This window comes from Protomyctophum parallelum (assembly GCF_964188405.1).
Source record: "Protomyctophum parallelum genome assembly, chromosome: 1".
Taxonomy (NCBI): domain Eukaryota; kingdom Metazoa; phylum Chordata; class Actinopteri; order Myctophiformes; family Myctophidae; genus Protomyctophum; species Protomyctophum parallelum.
Window position 1 is genome coordinate 97,475,993 of NC_139697.1, and position 12,500 is coordinate 97,488,492.

The 12,500-nt window shown below is 43.5% G+C and overlaps 1 protein-coding gene across 1 annotated transcript in view; it reads right to left on the bottom strand.

Annotated features, from left to right (window-relative positions):
- Window positions 1-12,500, bottom strand: part of LOC310855755 (disks large homolog 4-like) — a gene marked incomplete at both ends in the record, with an annotated part of 202,944 nt that overhangs the window by 109,229 nt on the left and 81,215 nt on the right. The gene's annotated exons all lie outside the window — the stretch shown is intronic.

Consider the following 12,500-nt stretch of genomic DNA (forward strand, 5'->3'; position numbering starts at 1 on the left):
AGCCTTCGTCCTACTCCTCCTGCCCAGCACTCCCTGCTGACAGGTGCCTGTGGGATCATAGGCTTCCCATTGGGTTGGTGTAGACAAAGTGCTCGACAAAGCCGGACGCACCCGCGGTGGATTTGAACCCACAACCTCCGTGGTGGTGGTGGTGGTGGTTGTGGGCAGATTACTTTACCACTGTGCCACCTGAGCGCCTTAACCCATTCTGAACGGGAACCCATTTTGGTGTTAGCATCATGTTATGCTTTAGCTATTGAAAAATAGCAGATCTACAAGCTCATAGCTATTTTTTTTTAAATCGAAGAACGACTGACATAGAAACATAGCTTTTTCAGAAAACTGTCAGGATGTAGAAGACATTTTTTAGAATCTGATCTCAGGTCAGAATGAGTTAAATGCACGCGATTACTTTCCACCATGGCACTGACTACACACAGCGTGCTACACTAGTGTGATTGTGCGGCCATGTGGATGACATTGTCTTTGTCTGTGGTTGGCAGCGTCCAGCAGGCAGCAGGCCGGGCCGGGCCGGGCCAGGCCAGGCAGGGCACAGCGGGCGGTGTCACACTCATTTAGGTCACGGTCCTGAGGAGAATTAAGGCTGCCTGGAACGCCACGTCATGCGAGCCTCAGCGGCAGCAGCGGTGGTGCAACAGCAGCGAGCGTGACCGACCGCATGCTGCGTCGTCAGCTTTTGTTTCGGGCGCATTGTTGGCGCATTTTTTCCAACCTGCTCTCCAACCTGTGTTGTTTTCGTCGACTAAAACGAAGACGAAAAATGTTCGTCGACTACCTTTTTTCACTGACAAAAACGAATGGAAACTAAATTAAAACTAAGCTATGATGACTAAAACTAAGACTAAATATACTGACAATTTCGTCAACAAATAAAAACTAGACTAAAATGTTAGGAAGGGACTAGTGGATAAGAGAACCAGTTTTATGCTGGGTTGCATGCTGAAAATGGCAGATCTACAATCGCGACGCGTTGCGAGATTGTAGATCTGCCATTTTCAGCATGCAACCAAAGTGTAAAATATGTCATTACAACGACATCAAGGCCTGTCAAAACACATTTTAGTCGACTAAATCAACTGTAGATTTAGTCGACTAAAATCGTGTGACATTGGTGACTAAAATGTGAAAACTACTCACGAGTTCAGTTTTTATCATGAAGATCGTCTGCCTCCGCAAGCATTACACTTTCATGATCGGTGTCGTCTAACAGTCGTTGTAGCTGTAGTTGAAGTTTGATTCTGTAGCCTATATTCTGACCTGAGATCAGATTCTAAAAATGTCTTCTCTACATCCTGACAGTTTTCCATTCTGACCTGAGATCAGATTCTAAAAATGTCAGTCGTTCTTCGATTTTTTCAAAAATAGCAGACCTACAAGCTCGTAGCGCGCCACTCGGTGGCGCGCTATGAGCTTGTAGGTCTGCTATTTTTCAATAGCTAAAGCATAACATAGTGCTAACACCAAAATGGGTTTCCGCCTAGAATGGGTTAAATAACCACCCTCTCCATGAACCCATCAAGACCTAAGGACGATTCTACAAATGCCTTCTAAATCACTATAGTTCTCAAACTTTATCGTGCCAAGGGCCCCCGTAATGATATGAACCCCGTCCCCCCGATCTGAAAAATGAAAAAAAGTCCGAACTGAGTGGTGCTGTACTGTACTTGTACTGTGCATGCGTGCGTGCAGCTGTGCAACAGTGACACGCTATTTCCACGCTTAAGACTTACAGACACATACATACAGTAAACATATAGCACCACTCAGAAATAGCAGATCTACAAGCTTGCATCGCGGCACGAAGTGGCACAGTGTGACATCAAGACCTGATTTAGGCAAAAAAATATAATTGTCCTCATAAAGATTACATTATTTTAGCAAGCCCAGACAAAAAGATTGCTATCCACTATTTTACACTTTAACCCATTCTGAACGGGAACCCATTTTGGTGTTAGCATCATGTTGTGCTTTAGCTATTGGAAAATAGCAGATCTACAAGCTCATAGCGCGCCACCGAGTGGCGCGCTACGAGCTTGTAGGTCTGCTATTTTTGAAAAATCGAAGAACGACTGACATTTTTTTAGAATCTGATCTCAGGTCAGAATGGGTTAATCAGACCAGTGTGTGTCCAGTGGAAACCTCGTATGAATCTGATCTCAGGTCAGAACAAAATAATCCAGACCTAAATGCAGTCTACTACTGCACACAACCAGGGCCTGCTTTCCAGCAATCAGACGCAAGACAACTGAATTAGCCTCACTGGCTTTGAAGTGTGACAACAGTATGACATCATGAATCACAACAGTATGACATCATGAATCACAACAGTATGACATCATGAATCACAACAGTATGACATCATGAATCACAACAGTATGACATTTTTGCTGCCGCAGTGCTTCGAGCAGCAGCGGTGTCAATCATCTTTCATAGCGGCTTCCAGACAGCCCATGGCAAACATTCTAGTCTGTTCTTAGAGAACCAGACTTAAAAACCCTCTAGTCTATATTCTTAAAGGACAACTTTAGTTTTTTTCAACCAAGGTTCATGTTTTAGGTTGTTATTAGAGAAACTAAAAGGTGAGAGTTAATTTTCTTTCATTTGCTGCTTTCTCTTGTTTTGGGAATTTTAGCAGTTTTTGACAGGGGGCGGGGGCATTCGAGCATGGGGCTAAATATGTATTTTTTTACAAAATAATATGGCAATTTCTTTATTTATTATTTACTATAGTCCTAATGAACCCCAATAAATTACATCTGGCCACAAAAGATCACAGGATCTATTGAGATCAATGTGACAAACTGACATATTGAGCCTATACACACAGTATAAGCCTTGCAGTAGGCTACCTTCACATTCAGTAGATCCTGTGATCTTCTGTGGCCAGATGTAATTTCCTGGGGTTTATTAGGACTATAGTAAATAATAAAAAAATAAAGCTCAAAAAGAGCTAAAATCCCTAAAACGAAAGAAAGCAGCAAATGAAAAGAAATTAACACTCACCTTTTACTTTCTCTAATGACAACCTAAAACATGAACCTTGGTTGAAAAAAACTAAAGTTGTCCTTTAAAGAACCAAACCTGAGTTATATAACTGTAATTTGAACACTCTTCTTGTCCACACCAAATGTCTTTGCCAAAAATAGCCAATCTAGAAGCTCACAATGTGACGCGTTGCGACACATTGTGAGCTTGTGGATACACCTCCTGAATGTTTATAGAGTCTGGAACTACACCCCAGGAAGAGTAGCTAATGGGGAAACATGGCTATTAGAAAACGTCATTGGCCATGTGCCAAGCCTCTATATACACAGCGGCCATCTTGGAAAGAAATTGCAGGGCCCCCATCCTTCACATGTGTTTCCAATTACACTAATGAAGGCTCAGTTCCATTCTGGTCAAACAGAGTCAGTGTTAATGATGCTAATGAAGGCTCTGTTCCATTCTGGTCAAACAGAGTCAGTGTTAATGATGCTAATGAAGGCTCTGTTCCATTCTGGTCAAACAGAGTCAGAGTTAATGATGCTAATGAAGGCTCTGTTCCATTCTGGTCAAACAGAGTCAGTGTTAATGATGCTAATGAAGGCTCTGTTCCATTCTGGTCAAACAGAGTCAGTGTTAATGATGCTAATGAAGGCTCTGTTCCATTCTGGTCAAACAGAGTCAGTGTTAATGATGCTAATGAAGGCTCTGTTCCATTCTGGTCAAACAGAGTCAGTGTTAATGATGCTAATGAAGGCTCTGTTCCATTCTGGTCAAACAGAGTCAGAGTTAATGATGCTAATGAAGGCTCTGTTCCATTCTGGTCAAACAGAGTCAGTGTTAATGATGCTAATGAAGGCTCTGTTCCATTATGGTCAAACAGAGTCAGTGTTAATGATGCTAATGAAGGCTCTGTTCCATTCTGGTCAAACAGAGTCAGTGTTAATGATGCTAATGAAGGCTCTGTTCCATTCTGGTCAAACAGAGTCAGTGTTAATGATGCTAATGAAGGCTCTGTTCCATTCTGGTCAAACAGAGTCAGTGTTAATGATAATAATGAAGGCTCTGTTCCATTCTGGTCAAACAGAGTCAGTGTTAATGATGCTAATTAAGGCTCTGTTCCATTCTGGTCAAACAGAGTCAGTGTTAATGATGCTAATGAAGGCTCTGTTCCATTCTGGTCAAACAGAGTCAGTGTTAATGATGCTAATGAAGGCTCTGTTCCATTCTGGTCAAACAGAGTCAGTGTTAATGATGCTAATGAAGGCTCTGTTCCATTCTGGTCAAACAGAGTCAGTGTTAATGATGCTAATGAAGGCTCTGTTCCATTCTGGTCAAACAGAGTCAGTGTTAATGATGCTAATGAAGGCTCTGTTCCATTCTGGTCAAACAGAGTCAGTGTTAATTATGCTAATGAAGGCTCTGTTCCATTCTGGTCAAACAGAGTCAGTGTTAATGATGCTAATGAAGGCTCTGTTCCATTCTGGTCAAACAGAGTCAGTGTTAATGATACTAATGAAGGCTCTGTTCCACCTGGTCAAACAGAGTCAGTGTTAATTATACTAATGAAGGCTCTGTTCCATTCTGGTCAAACAGAGTCAGTGTTAATGATACTAATGAAGGCTCTGTTCCATTCTCGGTGGCGCGCTATGAGCTTGTAGGTCTGCTATTTTTCTTTAATCGAAGAACCACTGACGTAGAAACATAGCTTTAGATTGTGGGGGCCTAAATAATATAGTAGAAGCGTTTTTTTTATAAAGATTTGATCAATGTCACTGCATGGTCCACACACTACAAATTAAGAAGAAAAGAAAAAAAAACGTTTTTTTTAAGAGCAAAATTGCCAAAAAAGGGCAGGGGGTGCTCTAGCACCCCCTAGTGTCTATCTGTGCACGCCACTGGGGAGCTGGCAGCCATGACTACCAACAGCAGCAAAAGGAAAAGAACATTTTTTTTGAAGGGACAGACAGTAGGTGGCGGGACTGCGACGCTCTATTGTTGACTGTCATCTCACCCGGGTCCACCAGCAACTATCTAAACATTCAGCTGTTTCATTGCTGCTGAGTTTAACGTCTGAATGCATGTTATATAATAATACAAGAACATTATACGTTTAAAGTAGCTATATAGCAATAATAGCTCAAAACTTTTATGACTGTACACGGCCTTCGTCAGGCGGTGTACAGTATACTGGCATGTAACCAGGGTTTCCATCTGTAAACCCTACAGCGACAATAGCTGATCTACAAGCGCCACGATGCATCACATCGTGTCGGTTTTGTGAGAAATGGGTTTTCACTTTGTGTGACTTCAGCACCATGGACAGCAACACTGTTAGTGATGAGACTAGGGCTTCGTACACACATAAAGAACAAATGTTCTGTGCTCTGCCTGTGTTTCATGGCTTCATACACACATAAAGGACTAATGTTCTGCGCTCTGCCTGTGTTCCATGGCTTCATACACACATAAAGGACCAATGTTCTGTGCTCTGCCTGTGTTTCATGGCTTCATACACACATAAAGGACTAATGTTCTGTGCTCTGCCTGTGTTTCATGGCTTCATACACACATAAAGGACCAATGTTCTGTGTTCTGCCTGTGTTTCATGGCTTCATACACACATAAAGGACCAATGTTCTGCGTTCTGCCTGTGTTTCATGGCTTCATACACACATAAAGGACCAATGTTCTGTGCTCTGCCTGTGTTTCATGGCTTCATACACACATAAAGGACCAATGTTCTGCGCTCTGCCTGTGTTTCATGGCTTCATACACACATAAAGGACCAATGTTCTGTGCTCTGCCTGTGTTTCATGGCTTCATACACACATAAAGGACCAATGTTCTGCGCTCTGCCTGTGTTTCATGGCTTCATACACACATAAAGGACCAATGTTCTGTGCTCTGCCTGTGTCTCATGGCTTCATACACACATAAAGGACCAATGTTCTGCGCTCTGCCTGTGTTTCATGGCTTCATACACACATAGAGGACCAATGTTCTGTGCTCTGCCTGTGTTTCATGGCTTCATACACACATAAAGGACCAATGTTCTGTGCTCTGCCTGTGTTTCATGGCTTCATACACACATAAAGGACCAATGTTCTGTGCTCTGCCTGTGTTTCATGGCTTCATACACACATAAAGGACCAATGTTCTGCGCTCTGTCTGTGTTTCATGGCTTCATACACACATAAAGGACCAATGTTCTGTGCTCTGTCTGTGTTTCATGGCTTCATACACACATAGAGGACTAATGTTCTGTGCTCTGCCTGTGTTTCATGGCTTCATACACACATAAAGGACCAATGTTCTGCGCTCTGCCTGTGTTTCATGGCTTCATACACACATAAAGGACCAATGTTCTGTGCTCTGCCTGTGTTTCATGGCTTCATACACACATAAAGGACCAATGTTCTGTGCTCTGCCTGTATTTCATGGCTTCATACACACATAAAGGACCAATGTTCTGCGCTCTGCCTGTGTTTCATGGCTTCATACACACATAAAGGACCAATGTTCTGTGCTCTGCCTGTGTTTCATGGCTTCATACACACATAAAGGACCAATGTTCTGTGCTCTGCCTGTGTTTCATGGCTTCATACACACATAAAGGACCAATGTTCTGCGCTCTGTCTGTGTTTCATGGCTTCATACACACATAAAGGACCAATGTTCTGTGCTCTGCCTGTGTTTCACACATAGAGGACCAATGTTCTGTGCTCTGCCTGTGTTTCATGGCTTCATACACACATAAAGGACTAATGTTCTGCGCTCTGTCTGTGTTTCATGGCTTCATACACACATAAAGGACCAATGTTCTGCGCTCTGCCTGTGTTTCATGGCTTCATTCACACATAAAGGACTAATGTTCTGTGCTCTGCCTGTGTTTCATGGCTTCATACACACATAAAGGACTAATGTTCTGTGCTCTGCCTGTGTTTCATGGCTTCATACACACATAAAGGACCAATGTTCTGTGCTCTGCCTGTGTTTCATGGCTTCATACACACATAAAGGACTAATGTTCTGCGCTCTGCCTGTGTTTCATGGCTTCATACACACATAAAGGACCAATGTTCTGTGCTCTGCCTGTGTTTCATGGCTTCATACACACATAAAGGACCAATGTTCTGTGCTCTGCCTGTGTTTCATGGCTTCGTACACACATAAAGGACTAATGTTCTGCGCTCTGCCTGTGTTTCATGGCTTCATACACACATAAAGGACTAATGTTCTGCGCTCTGCCTGTGTTTCATGGCTTCATACACACATAAAGGACCAATGTTCTGTGCTCTGCCTGTGTTTCATGGCTTCGTACACACATAAAGGACCAATGTTCTGTGCTCTGCCTGTGTTTCATGGCTTCATACACACACAAAGGACCAATGTTCTGCGTTCTGCCTGTGTTTCATGGCTTCATACACACATAAAGGACCAATGTTCTGTGCTCTGCCTGTGTTTCATGGCTTCATACACACATAAAGGACCAATGTTCTGTGCTCTGCCTGTGTTTCATGGCTTCATACACACATAAAGGACCAATGTTCTGCGCTCTGCCTGTGTTTCATGGCTTCATACACACATAAAGGACCAATGTTCTGCGCTCTGCCTGTGTTTCATGGCTTCATACACACATAAAGGACCAATGTTCTGTGCTCTGCCTGTGTTTCATGGCTTCATACACACATAGAGGACCAATGTTCTGTGTTCTGCCTGTGTTTCATGGCCTCATACACACATAAAGGACCAATGTTCTGCGCTCTGCCTGTGTTTCATGGCTTCATACACACATAAAGGACCAATGTTCTGCGCTCTGCCTGTGTTTCATGGCCTCATACACACATAAAGGACCAATGTTCTGTGCTCTGCCTGTGTTTCATGGCTTCATACACACATAAAGGACCAATGTTCTGTGCTCTGCCTGTGTTTCATGGCTTCATACACACATAAAGGACTAATGTTCTGCGCTCTGCCAGTGTTTCATGGCTTCATACACACATAAAGGACTAATGTTCTGCGCTCTGCCTGTGTTTCATGGCTTCATACACACATAAAGGACCAATGTTCTGCGCTCTGCCTGTGTTTCATGGCTTCATACACACATAAAGGACTAATGTTCTGTGCTCTGCCTGTGTTTCATGGCTTCATACACACATAAAGGACCAATGTTCTGTGCTCTGCCTGTGTTTCATGGCTTCATACACACATAAAGGACCAATGTTCTGCGCTCTGTCTGTGTTTCATGGCTTCATACACACATAAAGGACCAATGTTCTGTGCTCTGCCTGTGTTTCACACATAGAGGACCAATGTTCTGTGCTCTGCCTGTGTTTCATGGCTTCATACACACATAAAGGACTAATGTTCTGCGCTCTGCCTGTGTTTCATGGCTTCATTCACACATAAAGGACTAATGTTCTGTGCTCTGCCTGTGTTTCATGGCTTCATACACACATAAAGGACTAATGTTCTGTGCTCTGCCTGTGTTTCATGGCTTCATACACACATAAAGGACCAATGTTCTGTGCTCTGCCTGTGTTTCATGGCTTCATACACACATAAAGGACTAATGTTCTGCGCTCTGCCTGTGTTTCATGGCTTCATACACACATAAAGGACCAATGTTCTGTGCTCTGCCTGTGTTTCATGGCTTCATACACACATAAAGGACCAATGTTCTGTGCTCTGCCTGTGTTTCATGGCTTCGTACACACATAAAGGACTAATGTTCTGCGCTCTGCCTGTGTTTCATGGCTTCATACACACATAAAGGACTAATGTTCTGCGCTCTGCCTGTGTTTCATGGCTTCATACACACATAAAGGACCAATGTTCTGCGCTCTGCCTGTGTTTCATGGCTTCATACACACATAAAGGACCAATGTTCTGTGCTCTGCCTGTGTTTCATGGCTTCGTACACACATAAAGGACCAATGTTCTGTGCTCTGCCTGTGTTTCATGGCCTCATACACACATAAAGGACAAATGTTCTGCGCTCTGCCTGTGTTTCATGGCTTCATACACACATAAAGGACTAATGTTCTGCGCTCTGCCTGTGTTTCATGGCTTCATACACACATAAAGGACCAATGTTCTGCGCTCTGCCTGTGTTTCATGGCTTCATACACACATAAAGGACCAATGTTCTGTGATCTGCCTGTGTTTCATGGCTTCATACACACATAGAGGACTAATGTTCTGCGCTCTGCCTGTGTTTCATGGCTTCATACACACACAAAGGACCAATGTTCTGCGTTCTGCCTGTGTTTCATGGCTTCATACACACATAAAGGACCAATGTTCTGTGCTCTGCCTGTGTTTCATGGCTTCATACACACATAAAGGACCAATGTTCTGTGCTCTGCCTGTGTTTCATGGCTTCATACACACATAAAGGACCAATGTTCTGCGCTCTGCCTGTGTTTCATGGCTTCATACACACATAAAGGACCAATGTTCTGCGCTCTGCCTGTGTTTCATGGCTTCATACACACATAAAGGACCAATGTTCTGTGCTCTGCCTGTGTTTCATGGCTTCATACACACATAGAGGACCAATGTTCTGTGTTCTGCCTGTGTTTCATGGCCTCATACACACATAAAGGACCAATGTTCTGCGCTCTGCCTGTGTTTCATGGCTTCATACACACATAAAGGACCAATGTTCTGCGCTCTGCCTGTGTTTCATGGCCTCATACACACATAAAGGACCAATGTTCTGTGCTCTGCCTGTGTTTCATGGCTTCATACACACATAAAGGACCAATGTTCTGTGCTCTGCCTGTGTTTCATGGCTTCATACACACATAAAGGACTAATGTTCTGCGCTCTGCCAGTGTTTCATGGCTTCATACACACATAGAGGACTAATGTTCTGTGCTCTGCCTGTGTTTCATGGCTTCATACACACATAAAGGACTAATGTTCTGCGCTCTGCCTGTGTTTCATGGCTTCATACACACATAAAGGACCAATGTTCTGCGCTCTGCCTGTGTTTCATGGCTTCATACACACATAAAGGACTAATGTTCTGTGCTCTGCCTGTGTTTCATGGCTTCATACACACATAAAGGACCAATGTTCTGTGCTCTGCCTGTGTTTCATGGCTTCATACACACATAAAGGACCAATGTTCTGCGCTCTGCCTGTGTTTCATGGCTTCATACACACATAAAGGACCAATGTTCTGCGCTCTGCCTGTGTTTCATGGCTTCATACACACATAAAGGACCAATGTTCTGTGCTCTGCCTGTGTTTCATGGCTTCATACACACATAGAGGACCAATGTTCTGTGTTCTGCCTGTGTTTCATGGCCTCATACACACATAAAGGACCAATGTTCTGCGCTCTGCCTGTGTTTCATGGCTTCATACACACATAAAGGACCAATGTTCTGCGCTCTGCCTGTGTTTCATGGCCTCATACACACATAAAGGACCAATGTTCTGTGCTCTGCCTGTGTTTCATGGCTTCATACACACATAAAGGACCAATGTTCTGTGCTCTGCCAGTGTTTCATGGCTTCATACACACATAGAGGACTAATGTTCTGTGCTCTGCCTGTGTTTCATGGCTTCATACACACATAAAGGACTAATGTTCTGCGCTCTGCCAGTGTTTCATGGCTTCATACACACATAGAGGACTAATGTTCTGTGCTCTGCCTGTGTTTCATGGCTTCATACACACATAAAGGACTAATGTTCTGCGCTCTGCCTGTGTTTCATGGCTTCATACACACATAAAGGACCAATGTTCTGCGCTCTGCCTGTGTTTCATGGCTTCATACACACATAAAGGACTAATGTTCTGTGCTCTGCCTGTGTTTCATGGCTTCATACACACATAAAGGACCAATGTTCTGTGCTCTGCCTGTGTTTCATGGCTTCATACACACATAAAGGACCAATGTTCTGTGCTCTGCCTGTGTTTCATGGCTTCATACACACATAGAGGACCAATGTTCTGTGCTCTGCCTGTGTTTCATGGCTTCATACACACATAAAGGACTAATGTTCTGCGCTCTGCCTGTGTTTCATGGCTTCATACACACATAGAGGACCAATGTTCTGTGCTCTGCCTGTGTTTCATGGCTTCATACACACATAAAGAACCAATGTTCTGTAATCCAGACAACAGTCTTGTCAAAACTCGACTACTGTAACTCCCTCCTTACTGGCCTACCAGCATGTGCACTTAAGCCTCTCCAGCTGATCCAAAATGCAGCAGCTCGCTTGGTCTTCAACCAGCCAAAATTCTCACATGTCTCCCCCCTGCTCCGCTCCCTCCACTGGCTCCCGGTCGCTGCCCGCACAGAATACAAAACTCTGATGCTGGCATTCAAAGCAACCAAAGGTATGGCTCCCCCATATCTTACAAGTATGATTGAACCCTACAAACCCTCCCGCGCACTCAGATCAGCCAACGCAGGGAAGCTGGAAGTACCCTCACTAAAAACGCCGGGACAACGCTCCACACGTCCCAAACTCTTCTCCCTTCTGGCTCCAAAACTGTGGAATGCACTTCCCATTGCAGTCAGAACTGCAGCATCACTCCCAATCTTCCGCCGTAGCCTGAAAACCCACCTTTTCAGACTCCATCATGGCCCATAGCACTTACCCTACCCCCTTAGATAGCATTCATGTTGCCTTAGATAGCATTTGATACAGACTTATAGCATGTTATGTAGACAGCACTATAATTGTATTGTATTTAGTCATAGCACGCCATAGTACATATGTATAGCATAGTAGTAAATATGTATAGTTTATATGTATATATAGTATTATATGTATAGTGTATGTATAGTTTCATTATATGTATGTATAGTTTCATTATATAGATATTCCACTGTTACTTTCTTAGCTTACGCATGTTTCATGATAAATGCTTTTATGTGATGTATTCCCATGCTTTTGTTCTTGCTTAAATGTAAGTCGCTCTGGATTAAGAGCGTCTGCTAAATGCCTAAATTGTAAATTGTAAATTGTCTCTGCCTGTGTTTCATGGCTTCATACACACATAAAGGACTAATGTTCTGTGCTCTGCCTGTGTTTCATGGCTTCATACACACATAAAGGACCAATGTTCTGCGCTCTGCCTGTGTTTCATGGCTTCATACACACATAGAGGACCAATGTTCTGTGCTCTGCCTGTGTTTCATGGCTTCATACACACATAAAGGACCAATGTTCTGCGCTCTGCCTGTGTCTCATGGCTTCATACACACATAAAGGACTAATGTTCTGCGCTCTGCCTGTGTTTCATGGCTTCATACACACATAAAGGACCAATGTTCTGCGCTCTGCCTGTGTTTCATGGCTTCATACACACATAAAGGACCAATGTTCTGTGCTCTGCCTGTGTTTCATGGCTTCATACACACATAAAGGACTAATGTTCTGCGCTCTGCCTGTGTTTCATGGCTTCATACACACATAGAGGACCAATGTTCTGTGCTCTGCCTGTGTTTCATGGCTTCATACACACA